The sequence below is a fragment of the Beta vulgaris genome, chromosome 6 (genome assembly GCF_026745355.1).
Source record: "Beta vulgaris subsp. vulgaris cultivar EL10 chromosome 6, EL10.2, whole genome shotgun sequence".
In the NCBI taxonomy this organism is placed as follows: domain Eukaryota; kingdom Viridiplantae; phylum Streptophyta; class Magnoliopsida; order Caryophyllales; family Amaranthaceae; genus Beta; species Beta vulgaris.
Window position 1 is genome coordinate 59414769 of NC_079207.1, and position 17665 is coordinate 59432433.

A 17665-nucleotide genomic window follows, 5' to 3' on the forward strand; every position below is an offset into this window, starting at 1 on the left:
CCTTTTCTCTCTCTAGATGTGTTTTTAATGATGAAGAATACATTAATCGTAATTAGGGCACCTATTTATACCCTCATTAAGCAAAACCGGAAAAATAACGCGTCGAACTTTTCCCCGCAAAACCGCGAGTCGCGGAACTGGCCGCGAGTCGCGGTGCCTGCCGCGAGTCGCGGTCAGCTCTCGCAGTTTTGCCAGTTCTTCGTAAAACAGTCATAACTTTCTCGTTTCTCATCGGAATTGGACATATGACCTATCGTTGGAAAGCTCTCGGAACAAGCTATCACCTCCACTTTAAATCACCTCAAAATAATTTATATATTGAAAGATATGTCCATTCAAAGTTAGCCCTATGTCCCAAATGACGTTTTCCTTCTACGCAACCTCATCTCTACACCCATACACCTCCATGAGCTTCATATCACACCATATACCCAACAGCCCAATAGTGATGGGGACTGGCTTTGGTAGGACGGACCCGTGTTCGAATCCCCGCAACACTCTTGGGAGAGGAAGGGAACGTAACCACCCCGAACTTGGCCTCGATCCGGATGTAGCCCAAATGGTGAACCGGGTACAAACTACAGTTTTCGGCTAACATCATAAGAAGTAATCAATTTTCCCCACGCTTGTTCGAAGTCGTTTGTAGTCCTATATCAATGCACACATTTCATGAAACCACTACATAAATGCTTGTTGGTATGACCTTTGTCGTTCCGCATCAAGTGCCACAAACATAACCTGTGACGAACATTTGGGAATACCATCTTGATAACATTCGCCATGGCCCTATCCCCATTAGTGATGATAGTGTATGGAGCATTATTTCCACCAGCCTCTAATCACTGTTGGCACACCCACTTATACGTCTATTCCTTTTCATTTGCAATCAACGCACCGGCAAATGGAACAGTCCTCCAATGGTGGTTTACCCCAATGATGACAAAAAATGGCTTCCTATATGCATTGTCTTGTAAGTTATGTCAAATACAATTACTATTCTGAAAGCCTTGTAATTTTTACGACATATTCTATCGCACCAAAACATCTTTTCAATCCCACCTTCCTCATCACGAGTGTACCTTAAAAAAAAAAGTGGGGTCCAAGGATTTTTTTCCCTAATAAGTATGCAACCAGAACTTTTGGTGTCTCCATCATCTATCACGACTTATCGCACGTGTTGTACAAATCACTAGTTAAGAATCCTACCTTCCTTAGCCCACCAGCTTGCTGGGCTATATCTGTAATATCTCGAAAATTTAAGCTTGATTGACAATTGTAATTAGGTTTAAAGAAAATTGTTTAAAATTAATTAATTAATTTAATCAATTCTCTATTATATTTGAAATAAAATAAAATCAAGTATTTGATAAAATAAGCTAAGTTAGTATGGTGGTATAACAAAAGAAAATGGGAAAAACTTATTAGTTTTGAAAAAATTCTAAAATAGGAAAACCACCATTTCCGCCCATTACATCTTCTTCCTTAAGCCTTCTCTCCTTGCTCTCTAAGGCTTCTAGAAGACCTTACTCCCCAAGTATACTTCAACATTAAGCTCTTAGTTGCTTAGTGGAGTTTTCATTCATAAAAATTCTAAAAATAGTAGCCCAAATTCACCATTCTTCACCAACCAAAAATCTTAAATTTATACAACCTTTTACCACCCAACCCCCTGTTTTTCAGGCCAGCACGCCACCTCCTCCGCGCCACCGGCTCGCTGGAGCTCCGACCACCCCTTCCTGCTATTATTGTTTTGAAAAGTTTAAGTCATTAGTTTAGGCCTAGTAATCTACATGACCCATTAGTATGTTGGAGTAATTAACTAAATTAACTTGACTTATAGTCTTGCTTTTGTAATTTAAAATCTACATTATAGGTAGTAAATTTAGTTGTACGTAGGTGTACTTATAATATTTCAAGTTAAACATTGAGACTTAACATGTTTAATAAATCAAGTTCTTTGAACTTAGTTAATTAAACATAACGTTATAAAGCTCACTCTACTTCATGAAATAATCATACAACCAAAATTATGGTCTAAAATATATTAGGAAATAATCATTAGAATTTCACATTAGTTACATAAAGGGTAATTTTATTACTTCCTCCGTTTCAAAATAGATGCTACATTGTTGACTTTTCCACTATTCATGAATGTGGCTTGACCATGCATTATTTACTATTAGGTAAAATCAAATGTTTTAATGTAATATGTTGTTGGATTTGTCTTAATGTATATTTTCAGAAAATCAAAATTTTATACTTTACTCTAATACATAATTAAAGATATTAGTAGTCAAAGTAGTGCCTCGACAAGCGTTTTAGTCAACAATGTACCATCTATTTTGAAACGGAGGAAGTAGTTAAATTATAGTTTGCAATGTATTAGTAACTAATCGCATGATCACTTGTTCATAGCTTAAATATATCGAATATGAAATAATACTACTGAAGTACACTTGGATTATTACTATGGTAAGTTGAAGAGAAATATATATTTGTAAGTTCTTTTATAAAGTTTGAGTAATGTAAATGAAAGGTATTTGTTTTCACTTATTAACAATATGAATCCCAATTTCTAATTTTAATTAAATGAATCTCATGTCTTAGCTAAAGAGCTCAAAATAATTTTCAAGTACTTATTAGAATCCCGATAATTAGTAGGCGATTATTTTGATAATAAAAGCTTATCACTATAATAAGATAGTGCTATAATCACACCTTCAAGTCATTAAACATGAATTACCATGAATCTTATAAGTAGTAGTTGTTACTAAATAATTTTACATAAGTTGGACTTAGTACTCATATTAAATGTGTCATCAATTATATTAATATTAAATGACCTTTTTAACTAATTTAGAAATGCAAGAATTATAGTTCAAGTAATAATGGTAATAATGAGGTTCCATAACCATTTAATTATCATTTAATTTAATTTATTATTAAGTCATATTGAAGTACTTCATATAATGTGCACATGATGGAAATGGGTCATAGAGCTTAAAGATCTAGAATAAAATATTTATAAGTCGTCCTTTATTAATTCTTGAATAGATTAGAAAGGAAAAGGGATGTTACAAGCCTCCAACGACTAACAAGTATAATAATCGTGACTCAAGGTAACGTCTACTTCTAACACTCGCACTCCCCTTCCAACTACATTTCATGACGCTTTTACATAATATTTTGATGATATGTGTTTATGGATTGCGGGACATGAAACGTTTTGCTAACTGATATTTACGATGATGTTATGATATGAATAGGTTTTCATGACGCTTAAAAGATGTTTTATGACGTAAATGTAAAAATGACGAAAGATGATAAATGAAAGTGAAAGACGGTTCTTGGTAGTACAACATGGGCACCGCAAGTGTCACCTTTGTTATGACCGCCTTTCGAATATGGACACCGCAAGTGTCATCTTTGTTGTGACCGACTTTCGAATATGGGCACCCCAAGGGTCACCTTTGTTGTGACCGCCTTTCAGAATATATATATATATATATATATATATATTAAATATATATATATAATATATATATATATATAAATTATAATATATATATATATATATATATATATATATATATATATATATATATATATATATAATATATATATATATTATATATATATATAATTATATAATATATATATATATATATATATATATATTATGGACACCGCAAGTGTCACCTTTGTTGTGACCGTCTTTCGAATGAATGTGAATTGCCTATGAATATTGAACTGAAACTATCTTTTATGCATAGTTGCAATGGAAATGAATATCATGTGGTTAAATGTGACTTTGCTACTTGAAACCTGCTGAACTGTGTCAGTCTATTAATTTAATTTCTTTGCAACATAACTTGCTTTAAGAAATAAAAAAAATCAAATCTAGTTTTATCTTATGGAAAAAGTTTTATCTGCTTCAATATCATGTAGTTCTTTCAATGCAAGCTATTTGGATTTGAAATTGTTGGCAAGTAATGAGCAACAAACGGAAGGAACCTGTGCTGTTGTGCAAGCTCTTAAAAGAGGCTATGTGGCTTGGAATAAACAAATGGATGATATTCTCACCCGAGTTTTGTTAGAACAACTCCACAACAAGGAAAAAAGAGATGGAGATTTTAAGCCCCAAGCCTAAGCTGTTGTCGATGAACTAAAGAAAGAGTTGGGCATCCCAATCAACGTGGAGCATGTGAGAAATCGAACTAGACTTTGGAAGAAGCACTATGGTTGCATCACCGACATTAAGACTTATGGAAAGTTTAAGTGGGATGATGAAAGAAAAATTATCGTCATCACAATTGAAGATGTAAAGCAATGGGAGGAATATATTAAGGTATCTATTTCAACGAACTTTCTAAGGAATATATTAAGATGTTTGCGTAGATAATTTATTGAAAAATGATACTGTGAACAGTATAAAAAATATTCTACATACATGAAAGAACTGCCCGGCTGCTGTGATGCTATAATTTGCAGTATCAAGTTTCTTATTTCGTATTGATCAGTGGGATTGCACGGTGATGGTGCATTAGCTGTAATAGTTAACAAATAAGATCGATATGCATAATCTGAATGATTAAACATTGTATTAATGATTAATTTTGCATTACCTTGGGTGTTCAAATCTGATTTTTTCGAGTGACTTTTGTTGCTTCGACTGAATCTGTTCCAATTTGTAAGATTTAGAGATAGAGGAATGGTTGCCAACATACATAACTTAAAATCCAAAGGGTGTGTGCTGCTGCTGAAGAAACTATCCAACATTTGTTTTTTTAAGTACTGTGTCGCAGGTAGTCTGAAAAATTTATTTGCAGCAAATTGATATATCTAGTAGGCGTAGCTTTTAAGATGAAGTGAAGCTAGTGGCTCAGAAATGTCATTTTTTTTGTATTCGGTGCAAATAGATCTATCGGGGATGGTTCAAAACAACATGATGAGGCATCGGACGCCATGGAGGAGGAAATGATAAGTGAAGGAAAGAGCTCATCCAAGGATCCAACTGTTTCGGGCTCTCGCAAGCACAAAAAAGATAGTGTAGCTGATGCGGTCAACGGTTCTGCCGAGTCCTTCAGAGAATATGTGCAAAGAAAAATGAAGGACACTCCGAAATCCACTTGTCAAGAGATACATACCATTGTGTCTGGAGTATATGGCATTTCTAGGAATTAGATTATGGGGGCAGTAAAAAGGTTTATGAATGGTAATCCCGACGAGATTCTAATGTTGAAAGAGCTACCGGAGGATGAGAAACTTGATTGGGTACTCTTGTGCCTTGCTGAGTAGTTTGACTCACTTTCATATGTCATTGTAGGTTTTTTCCGTTACTTTTATCAAATACTACTCTTAAATGTTGCTCTCGATGTTGACATAACTTTTGTTATAACAATTTTGGATTGTTGGAATGTCAAATGCCTTTTATTTGCTAAGGATTTAATATTTTTTTTGTTGAATGCAATTACAAGATTATCCAAACAATAGCATGGAATTAGAATTCGGGAATTCAATTCCAATATTTTCCAAACACATACATAGATTTGAAATATTGGAATTCAATTCCCATATTTCCCAAACAATTTTAGAAAATGGAATTGAAATTTAATCATTTCAAATTTTAGAATTAGAATACAATAATTCAAATGAAATCCGGGTTCCCAAACTCTACCTTAGGAATATTGGTTTCTAATGTTTCCGTTAAAGTAAGTCAGTCATGAATATTTGGTTGTGTTTATTTAGCATGTCTTTGTTTTGTTATTAGTCGATAAGTTAGTGGAGGAAAACGTGGGATTGCATCTCATTATTAGCTTAGCTTTGTTATCTTTTGTCTATTTGAGAGGATTCAATGTACTTTACTTATCAGTTGTGTAGCATAAAAAAAAAAGTTTGCAGTACTTTTCTTTCCAAAAAACAATGTATTTCTTAACTCTCGTTTCTTTGTTTTGTAAACAACACATTTTGTTAGAAAAATTCTTAAAATTTCATGAGCTTGTAGATCTTTAAGTATTAATAAAGAAAGTTGTCTATGTGCAACTTTTAGCAATTTTTGGACTTTCAGAGAAATCATAATTTGGAATAATATGAATAAGATGTCTTATCAATGCGCTTGGTCTTGCAAGTAATTAGTGTCCATGAGGAATTTTTTCTTCCCGGTGAAGTGATCTTGGAGCAGGGAAATGTCGTAGATCAGTTTTCTGTTGTTTGTCATGGAATGCTGGTATGCGGTTACACATGCTACTATCTTCCTTTTTATCATTTACTTTTCTTCTTGTGATGTTACAATTTTTAATAATGTACAACAAATAATTAATGATAGATTGTGAGTTTGATTTGATGTTGCTTGCAAAACTAATGTTGTAGCTAGGGGTGATAATGAGCCTGACAAGCTCGCGAGCAACTCGGGCTCGGCTCGGTCAAAGCTAGGCTCGGTGAAGCTCGGCTCGAACTCGGGCTCGGCTCGAGACTTAAACGAGCCGAGCCGAGCTAGGCAAAGCTCGGCTCGTAAAGCTCGTGAACAGCTTGATTATCATTTTATACTAAAAAATATATACATTAAAAAAAATTTACATTAAAAAAATTTAATACAAATTTATATTTTAATTAAGATTACAAATTATATATTTTAATTTGTGATCCAACTTCGCCTCTACTCTACTAGGCACTAACGTCCCACATTGGTTAAGAAAACAAGGATCAACCTTATTTTATTTATAAATAGCTACTACTCTTTACTTTAACTTAAAGTTTAATTTTGTATCTCCTTGATTGAATAACAAAAACTATACTTTATTTTCTTCATAGAGGAAATGAAGTATATTTTTAAATATTTGATTATTTAATACTTAAAATATTGGATAATTTTTTCTTTAGTAAAACATGGAGTCCCATATTGAAATTTTAACAATGCTAGGAGGGATTCCAAATTATAAAAGCATATGTAAACAAAATAAGGGTATAATGAGTTTTATTTTTCTTTAACAAAACATGCAGTCCTATATTGAAATTTTAGCAATGCTAAGAAGGATTCCAAGTTATATAAGCATATGTAGACTGCGTTTGTTTATCTTAAACAAAACATGAAGTCACACATGAAATCTTAGCAATACTAAGAGGGAAACCAAGTTATAAAGCATGGGGATAGTGGGTTTGTTTTTCTTTAACAAACCATGGAGTCCCACAGCAAAATCTTAGCAATGCTAGGAGAGAAATCAAGTTATAAAAGCATATGATGGGTGAGTGAACAAACTCACCTATTTCGAGCCGAGCTGAGCTCATTAGTCGAGCCTAAACGAGCTCACGAGCCGAGCTCGAGCCGCAAATTTTAATCACGAGCTCGAGCCGAGCTCGACTCCCCCAAGCTCGGCGAGCTCACGAGCCGAGCCGAGCCCAGTACTATTCGGGCTCGGCTCGCTCGATAAGCACCCCTAGTTGTAGCTGATAAAAACATTAACAAGTCAGCTTCCATGTGTTGTTCTTACTTTTATGTCTTAAACATGTATTAATTTAAGATGGACGTTAATTAGTACAAAATCGACCGTCATCCTCACCTTCCTCCGTTTTATCATCGACAGTTTGTTCAGGGTTCCAAACTCAATGTTGGCAACTAAACACGAGTGACGATTTGCGTCAGATGCGAGGCGTCCATTTGCGCCAGGCAAGGGTCCGACGACAAAGGTCTCGACGCAGATCAGGATACAGGATCTACGTCGGACAACGACGCGACACAGTTGATAAGCTATCTGTGTTGGACCCTGCCCAACATGCGACGCAAATGGTCTATCATCCGCGTCGCACATTGATCAACATGCGACGTAGATGGAGGCAACAACCTAGCAAGCTAGACTCATTTGCGTCGCAGGTTAGTCAATGTTTGATGCAAATTAACCATTTTTTTTTTTTAAAAAAGTCCATTTGCATCGGACTTTGTCTTACATCCGACGCAAATGGGTAATTTTTGTTAAAAAATTAAATGTATGTATACATGAATAGTACAAGAATGAAATGCAAAGTCTAAATCCACGCAAAATTAATCCAAAAATACAATAATGACAAAACGCATACACAATTAAACCTAAATTCACTAATCGAAGGCAGAAGAATAACGGATAGCAGTGAAAATTAAAAATGAAATTGAATCAATCTCACTTCACTAGAAATGAAATTCAACAAACATAAAAACATAAAAACACAGCAATATCTCGTACTCAACCTCTACAAAATCAACAAAAGCAATCAACCATAATCTATACAAAATTTAAAATTTGAAAACGAAATTAAAACTTAAATATTCAGATCTCACATACAAAAATCAAAATTAAAAAACTGAAACTAAATAAATAAAATCAGATCTAACATACAAGACTGAAATTGCACTAATTAAATATATTAAAAAAACCTAAATCGCCAAAATTAGATCGAACTTCATTCTCGTTCTTCTTCAAATCTCGTTCTTCTTCAATTTCGTTATTGAATTTGAGAAAATAGTAGTGAGAACATCGCCCTTCAATTTGGGGAAAAAATCGATGAAATCGAGAACGTCGTCGATAGCAGCGAAAAATTCGCAGGACTCGTCGGGGGAAGTGGTTGTAGGTGTTGTCGTGTCGGAGGATTCACTGGTTGTTGGTGTTGTCGGAGCATTTATGAATTGTGAAGGAAGACTAAGAAGAATTGGTGGTATGAGAAAAAAAAAAGAGGGAGATAGGGTGAGGGAGAGAGAGAGGGGGAGATCATGAGTGCTGGTTGCAGGAGATGTGTTGATGTGTTTGTTAGGGTTTGAAAATAAGGGGAAGCAGGCCTGCTTATCTGTGTCTCACATATAGCCCATGTCACGCAAATAAGCCCAAATCACTAATTCTGGTAAAAAAAAGTACTTTGCACAACCACTAGTGGAAAAAACATCAAGTGCTCCGGTTAAAAATCGTACAAGTGCTCCGTATTTGACCCGTAGCAGATGCCATACGAGCACTTGACCATTTATCAAGTGCTCCGGTTGAAAACCGGAGCACTTAGATTCACAAGTGTGCTGGTTGTATTAATAACCGGAGCACTTGTGATTATTATATGCTCAAAATAATTCAAGTGCTCCGGTTGATAAGAAAAAACCGGAGCACTTGTGAATCAAGTGCTTTGGTTTTTTCTTATCAACCGGAGCACTTGGCTATTTTCATTTTTTTTTAAAAAAAACCACTGCTACTGCCAGCATGCAAGCTAGCAGCAGCTAGTAGCATAATATAGTAATAGTATCACTAACTACTATTCCATTTTGATTTTAAGGACATCAGATGTATTACTTTCTTAAGAAGAAGATATCTCTATATATATTAATGTGTTTCCACTTATACTGCAATTACCACTTTAATTTCCAACTACGAGCCTATCAAATGCACATCTACTTTAGTAAAATAATGAGAATATTGATGGACAATTGCACATATACAAAGTTAGCCAGCTTCTTGATCAAAATAGTTTTCGAACAATTGTAATTATATAGTGCAGTAGGGTGTATATCATTCCTTGAATAATACAAAGCACAGTAAGAATGACAGATACAGTGCTACCAGATTTTCTTACTAAAATGCATGTTTTGACAGTCAGCTTATCGTACCACCCATGGAGAAACAACAAGAGAGCTCCATTCCTGGGAGTTGACTTCCACCACTTCCAGGGCAACACCTAGCCGCACCTCCGGAACAGATACAAAGAGTATAGAACTGCTCTTCCATCCAGCACAGGCATCAATTGCAGCTGATGATTAGAATGGACATATGAAATTCTGCAGTATTGACTAAAATACCTCCCAGAGATTGGTAGCAAAATTCACAATAGATGATGTTGCACCAGGCCACTACAGCTTCACGGTGAGATGTCATAGCACACTTGAGATTAGACCATGACAGACAGAAAAAACAAGTAACAATACAAGATAAGACTGCACTAGAAAGACCAAACTAACAAAGTCAACACTTGCACCAGACCAACATATCCACGAAAAACTACATTATATAAGAGAAATTCACTCACCTGAAACTCTCTAACTTTAAACGTTGAACAACCATGGTTTTAATAGATTATAGCAAATATTAGAGACATAGAAAATTACTGCCACAACAAGCTCAAACTACATATGTATTTCATGAAAAACCCAAAGAAAGGGATAAGAAAAGCAGGTGCAATACAATAGGCATGAAATGCAAATGTGGGGCTCATATCCAATACATTAAAAGGAACTAGGAGCATCAGATGTTAGATAGTAAAGTAAAATAGTGCTGAGCTGAACATAATTGTCAGGTGTGAAATGTAAAAGGAACTAGGAGCATCAGATGTTTAGATAGTAAAGTAAAATCCAATTTCCTGAACCTAAGCCTCTGACGACCAGCACTGACAGCACCAGAGGTGACCAAAATTACTTCATACCCATCGAGGTTCAACTCCTTAAGCTGTACATTAAACAAAAAGAGTGTGGATTAAATGTGAGTAAGATACAAAAAGAGTGTGGATTAAATGTGAGTAAGATCTACCAGATATTATAATCAGGTGAAAGAACCTACAGATGCTAACACAAGGTAAAACTTGGAAAGAACAAGTTACTTTACCTGCTCACAAAGTGCACCTAGTCTTCTAAGTGCCATCCTCCCATCACTCCTTGTAACCACGACAGTTCCAACCTGTTAGTAACAAACGACTAAATCAATATCCAACAGTCGGGAGAGTCTATAAATTCAATAAGGGAACTGCACTCAAGAAACTGATATAAAAAAAAGGGAGTCTTGCAATATATTATATTACTTCACATACTGAAAAATTCGAAAAAAGAAGCACAAATACTACTTGCCCTTTTATTTATAAATAACAAGTAACAGAAGTACAACAAACAAAGGCCATAAATATCAAAGAATCCACCCACCATAAGGGACAGTACAAGTGGACAGGGTAATATAATGCTGAAATATCACCAGCTCAAAAAAAAAATGTTCCATCAGAAGAGTAATCACTACTATAGTCTAAAGTGAGTTATGGTTTAAATGTCTAACACATAAAACAGGTACAAGTACATCCTCAAAATATGAAACTCGATTTACTTAATTACTTCCTACTCCTACTAACATCGGTAAACGAGATACATAAAATTATAATTTTCCAATAAAAAGACCTCCACAAAAGTTGAAATAGTATCTAAACAGCAGAGAGAAAAATATAATGAAACGGAGCAATCTTTTGGGGACAAACTAAATGGAAAATGGGGCTATCATTTTGGGACAGAAATTTCCACTAATTCATGTGTGAAATTACTAATATAGTCACTCAACTCGTTTAGACTCTAGACAATATACTGTATACATCGACCTTTCCGTTCCTAGGTGTTAGTGTTGTTTAAGTGTAAAATGTTCCCTAATAATAATGAAAGAGACGAGCCACTATTACCATAATCCAGATGCAAGGATAACTAGAACAAAGAGCATGATCTAAGTGGGACCAATTACAAGAAACAAAAATACCCTCTTTAATAAGATCTTTAATACTCGATTAACACATGTTTGAGTCTCATGAAGGTTAACTCCAGTCTAACTCCATAGGTTGTTCAGCCTGTTTAACGGTTCAGCAGTATCATAGGAAAGAGCAAATAATGCACTTGTTTTTGTTCAATAAAATTGGCCACAAAGAATAGCAGCAAGAAATTAGATGGCAACATTAACAAAATCGTAACAGTGATGATCCATTGCATAGGAAAAGTACAATAAATATCCAATTCATCTACAATTCTTAAATGACAACCCCCTCTCCCCCACAAAAAAAGGAAAAAGGGAAAGGGGAACAAAAGAAATGATAAAAAGTACTAAAGAAAGTTTAAACCCTTACACTTCAGTAATTTGTCTATGTCAATACAGCTGCAAGCTTAGCTACAAAGTGACAGTCATGGGGAAAGCACAACTCAAGTTATAATGATGGACTCCTGGACCTATAATAGATGCTGACATAGGTCAAAAAAATTATAACAAAATTTTCTTAAAATATCAAATGATAATACCATAGGCTTGCACATAAGGATATTCAACCAACTGTGGCAAGAAATTATAGAAAATCAATTACCAAAAGCACCAGTAAAATCAAGACACAATGGAAATAACATTATAAATGAGATATGCAAAGCTTACAATAAAAGTATCTTCTCCAACCAAGGATGAATCCCATACTTGGGTCATAAGTAACCCATAATCCACTTCCATGTATGGAGGTGTGACACTTATGTAGTCAAAAGTTGTGCCACTACCTGCAAGCAAGCAATAAATTTGTATTATGACAACTTAACATGGAAGATTCATGATAACATCAGATCATTTGGAGAACTAGATTTTGATATCATAGGGGGTAAATATTCAACGGAGATAGCTATTTAGTTATTCATGTTTACAGACAGGGGTATTAAACTGATAAAAAGAGGGGCGACTTTAGCTGTCTTACCCTGAACTTCCGCTAAGAATTAGCTAGAAAAGTAAAACAGTAAATTTCGAGCAAATAAGCAATGATAATATAATTGTATTGCTGGATTAGTGTGATCTCCTCAAAGTACAATCTCCTCACTCTTCGAGAGGTGAGAGTCTCCACACTGTGTTTTTTCTCTATATTTTGAATCAAATGAAATTCAGAAATTGAAGTAGCCAATGTTATAAGCTTCATGATAATTAAACATGTAGAAAATAGCAAATAACAAAAACAAAAATGTTTAGAGATATTTGTGTCATGGAAGAAGCTAAGAATGGTATGATACAGATAGAATAAATCACTATAAATGTATATAATATGGTCCAGGTACTTGTATGGTGCAGAAACATGTTTATAATTTAAGTAAAAAAAAATAATTTCATAAAAATATAATAATAAAAAATGGAGCATAATGAAGGAAAGTGAAATGTACTTGGGCAACAGCAAAGAGTAGTCTCAATCTAGCATACCAATTTCCTGAACAAAGGACGTGGCTTTCCTATCTTATGATCGGCAGGGCAAGTTCCCAAGGCCTTTGAACCCTCTCAATATCATCATCGTGAAGCGTAAGTTCATGAGCTTCAAGGTGAAGCTGCTTCAACACCTAAATTTGTCATCCAAAAGTTCAGACTACTGTAGAAAATCAAGCAGAAAGAGACACAAAACAATGATGTTCAAAACCAAAGTCACCTCATAGAGATACAGACATGTACAGACTACAGTTACATGGAAGAAAGCACACTAAATGTATGAGTTTCATCATTTCTTAAACAGTGTCAACACTAAAGGATTCATATGGCAGATTGTAACAATTACTCACACCATAATTAATAATGGGATTCCAATATTATCATGAAAACCATGGGAAAACAAGGTTAATATTCAAAATTGACAAATAACGAAGCCAGCAAAGAGCACACACCTCATATTCCTCGATTTTAGCTAGAAGAATCCTAATTTCATTGGCCTTCCGTTCGGATTCTCCAAAACCGACAACAGGATAATTAATCAGCCCCTCCTCCAACATGTTTAACTACACTGACACAAAATCATGTATAGCACGGATATTAATTTAGAACATCATATAGAATCAACAACAAGAAGTCAGCAAGAAACACAGCGGGGGCCTCTATCTATGTAAGAGAATGCATCCGTTAATGTGTCCAGGTTAATTATTTGAAGAAGTGTGGAGGCAGGGGTCAACTAGAGAAACAACACACAGAAGGTAGTGAGAGAACCAGAAAATGTCACCTGTCTTTTCTGCCACCGTATGTATGCCTTTTTGTCAGAGAATTCTGTGCGTGAAATACAGCATAACAGCTCCAAGGGCACCAAAAGGGTATCCATTCTTTTCCCGGCCTTTCCAGCAAGAGCAGGCATGCAAATCCTAACTTCACAGGATTCTTCAACTAAAGCTATCGAATTCGACTACAATTTACTAAATCCTTCGATTGCACGCCATCAACTTCAACAAATGCAGAATTTCGAAATTCAGAATTTGAACATTGCTCAATTCCTCTGTAAAAATCAAAATAAATCCTCATTACAAACCAACAAAAAAACATTCAAGAAACAATTTTTTTATTAAACCAACCAAAAATCGTATAAATATAAACTTCCAAACCCTAATTAAAACCAGACCTCAATTGAGCAACTTTCATATACAATTCACCAACAAAAGAACACATCGAACAATAATAAACTACAAATTATGCAAATGTGAAAACAAAAACTACAAAAAAGAGGAGATAAAATTAAGATTTAGAAGAAAACCGGACGAACCATGACTAGCAGCTTGATTGAGAAGTTGTCTGATCTGAATTGATAGCATCGACTTGATCTCTGACCCACTCCATTGTTTTTCTCTCTCCTTTGACCTAATTCCGGCGAGATTTGACGTTCGATGGAGAAGCGCGTAGCACGACGGAAGCGAATGAGTTCTGAGTTTTTTAGGGTTCCAAATTGATAAAGTGAGGGTTATTTACTTGAGGGAGGAGTTTGAGTGCAGTAATAAAGTTAAGCGCGCGGTGATTATGTGCAAGTATAAGTGCTTCGGTTGACTTGTCAAACGGAGCACTTGACATCTAGTGCTCCGGTGGACTAGTCAACCCAAGCACTTGTAAATTTTTAATATTAAAATATTCACAAGTGCTTGGGTTGATTATTCAACCGAAGCACTTGACAAGTAGCACATGCAGTTTTTTCCACTAGTGAACATATGCGATGCACATGAGCTACGTGCGACGCACATGAGCTACGTGCGATGATGCAAATCGTGTTCTTCATGTGCGTTGCGTCCCCATTATGATGCGACACAAATGATCCTTCCACTCATTTGCTGTGATTGTTTGCGTCGCATGTTTTCTAATGTCCGATGCAAATAGGCTCTTCCTGAGCTTTTGCGTCAGTTCTTCGATAGTGCGACGCAAATAAGCCGACATAAATTGACAATTTTGTACTACTGGTTGTAGGATTTTGACCAATTAGTTGTGTTCTTACTTCAAAGGAGGAGGTAAGCATTGAGAAAGATGGGTCAGAAATGAAGGTTTTGATTCTTCAACCTAGATCCTTGGGTTCCTGTTCTCCGACACTCTACCTTTATAAGTAATACCAAGCTCTTTTTATGATTCTGGTCCTTAGAACCTGTGTAGCTAGTATGCCTTGGTTTGTCTTAGTTAGCTATGCACTATGTTATTCATCTATTCGGAAGCTCTTGTTATTATTATGGACTAAAATAAATCATTTATATATATATATATATATATATAGATATATATAATTGATTGAGGATCATTAAGGACTAAAAAAATGCAAAAAAAAATATATTTGGGTCACCCCTTCAATCATTTTAAGGGCTGCTAGGCCAAAGGTTTTGATCGAAAAACGCAACCCTTAAGCCACATTTGACCGCATTCCTTTGGTTTTTTTCCAGACTTGAGTGGTGATTTTTCTGTGGATATGCCAGCTATCTTTTATGCTGACAGTCATTTGTGTTATGCTTGGATGACGCATTATTTGATTAAGGTGCTGCATTTCTTACCTATGCTAATATTGGCTTCTTTGTTGATCCATGGTCTAGATATCTTCCATTTCCATTGTGGCTGCTAATTAAAGTCTCCACTTATTTACTTTAGACTTTGCTCATGCATTCTCATCAATAAAGAGAGACCTCAATTTCATTGATCACACCAGTGAGCTCGGGTGAAAAGAGTATGCAAACCTTTCATTTACTTAAATCCATCATTTTTTGCAAATAGGTCTTCTTGCACCTAAGCATTGGTATTGTTTTTTTTCCTTAAAAAACTATTTAATATTTGCAGACATTTATTTGCTTCTTGGCAGGTAGTTCACCAACATCAATCAACATTACAAGCTAATTTACGTATGGTTGTTCAGGTAGTTATTTTTGGTTTTCCCATCTAACATTACAAAGTGTAGACCATAATTGAAGTTCTGTACGCATGTATCAGTAGAATTATTGTGGAGAAAAGGTTAGGGAATGAATTTGAAAAGGAACCAATTGAAGCAATGTGGCAACTCAAGACACTTAGTCTAACAAACTAGACATTTGTCTGTCCATTTGGCATAAAAAAGCAAAAAAATTAGGAAAATTTGTCAGAAACCACCTTTTATAATCACTTTTTTGTGAGAAACCACCTTTTAAAAACATTTGGTTAATTAGCCACCTTTTTTGTTCTTTTTTTTGTTGGAAGCCACCACTTGCCGGAATCCGGCGTTGACCTTTATTTTCCGGCGTTGACCATCAGATTTTCGCCATTTTTTTCCAGATTTTTCGCCATTTATTCCACCTAAGATGTCGAGGGAAGCGAGGGAGGTGATGGGCTTAGGGCTGGGAGGGTGGGGATGGTCGTGGGGGGTGTTTGTCGGCGGGTTGCGAGGGAGGAGGGGGGTCGCCGAGGATGCGAGGGGGAGGGGGGGTTGCCGGGAAGCGAGGGGGAGGGGGAGAAAGATAAAGGGGGTAAAATGGCAAAAATCTAATGGTCAACGCCGGAAAATCAAGGTCAATGCCGGATTCCGGCAAGTGGTGGCTTCAAACAAAAAAAAGAACAAAAAAGGTGGCTAATTAACCAAATTTTTTTAAAAGGTGGTTTCTCGCAAAGAAGTGATTATAAAATGTGGTTTCTGACAAATTTTCCAAAAAATTAAGTTCATTTTTTGGGTCATAAGGGCTACAGTTTTTGCTAAAAACCACAACCCTTAATGAATGAAAGGCTACGGTTTTGATGAAAATCGCAGCTCTTACTTCTTAAGGATTGCAGTCAATAATTGCAACCATTCAATATTGTCAAAGCATGCTACGCCAAGGAATGTGGTAAAAAAACGTAGCCCTTAGGCCTGTTTTGGTCGCAACCCTTAGCCTTTTTTCCTCTAGTGTATGAAGCTTATCATATGTTGTTGCAAACATCTCAGAATATGTTATATAAGAGTGGAAAAGAAAAAGGAAAGAAATTAGTCCTTAAAAATTGTTTTAACCTATAAAATTCAAAACTAAAGGAAAAATTTTATTTAGAATAAGAAGAAGAAAAATCTTGAGTCATTTTACATGACTCAAAAGGAAAGATAAACACTACATTCGAATCAATTATATGGTCATAAAAGTCATTCAGAGGGGGAGAAATAGAGAATGATGGAGGATATAACTTTGAATCAATTACTGCCTTGTTTATTTTTAAAACGTTTGGACACCTTTTTGTAAAACGCGTTTTAATGATTTTAAGTTCGAAAATTTAATTTTAATTATAAAAATACCTTTAAAAAATTTTTTTTATTAAAATAAACAATTCATTATCATGAATAATTAATGATTGGGCATTTTTAGAGGATTGGGCCCAAAACATTATTTATGGGATCAAAATGCAATAATTATCAGGAATAATTAATTAGGGTTTCAAATTGGACGAAAACAGTTTTGGGTTGGCTTTTCAGGCTGTTGTCCCCTTGGGTGGGACCAATTAACAATGTTTTATGCTTTATCATCGAATCTTTAAATGGATAAACACGATTATATGTGTACAAACATGTAAACTGAAGAGATTGAGAGACAAAAAGATTTCAGAGAAGAAGAGAATAGTAGAGAGAGTTTTGTATTAGAATTATGAATCTTAGATCATCATTACAGAGAAGAGAAAGGACTATTCATACACCATGAATAACA

General features: G+C 35.2%; 1 long non-coding RNA gene across 3 annotated transcripts; it reads right to left on the bottom strand.

Annotated features, from left to right (window-relative positions):
• Positions 1 to 10497: 10497 nt before the first annotated feature.
• LOC104887056 (uncharacterized) lies at positions 10498 to 14459 on the bottom strand. 3 transcript variants are annotated; one of them, XR_007275614.2, is made up of 6 exons: positions 14272 to 14459; positions 13741 to 14007; positions 13412 to 13522; positions 12960 to 13093; positions 12162 to 12277; positions 12050 to 12065 (listed from the first exon to the last, which is right to left on the bottom strand). It is a non-coding gene; the product is annotated as an uncharacterized LOC104887056 (long non-coding RNA). The 3 variants fall into 3 exon arrangements; XR_008970065.1 differs by having other exon boundaries at positions 12923 to 13093; XR_008970064.1 differs by lacking the exons at positions 12050 to 12065; positions 12162 to 12277 and adding an exon at positions 10498 to 10673.
• Positions 14460 to 17665: the final 3206 nt, after the last annotated feature.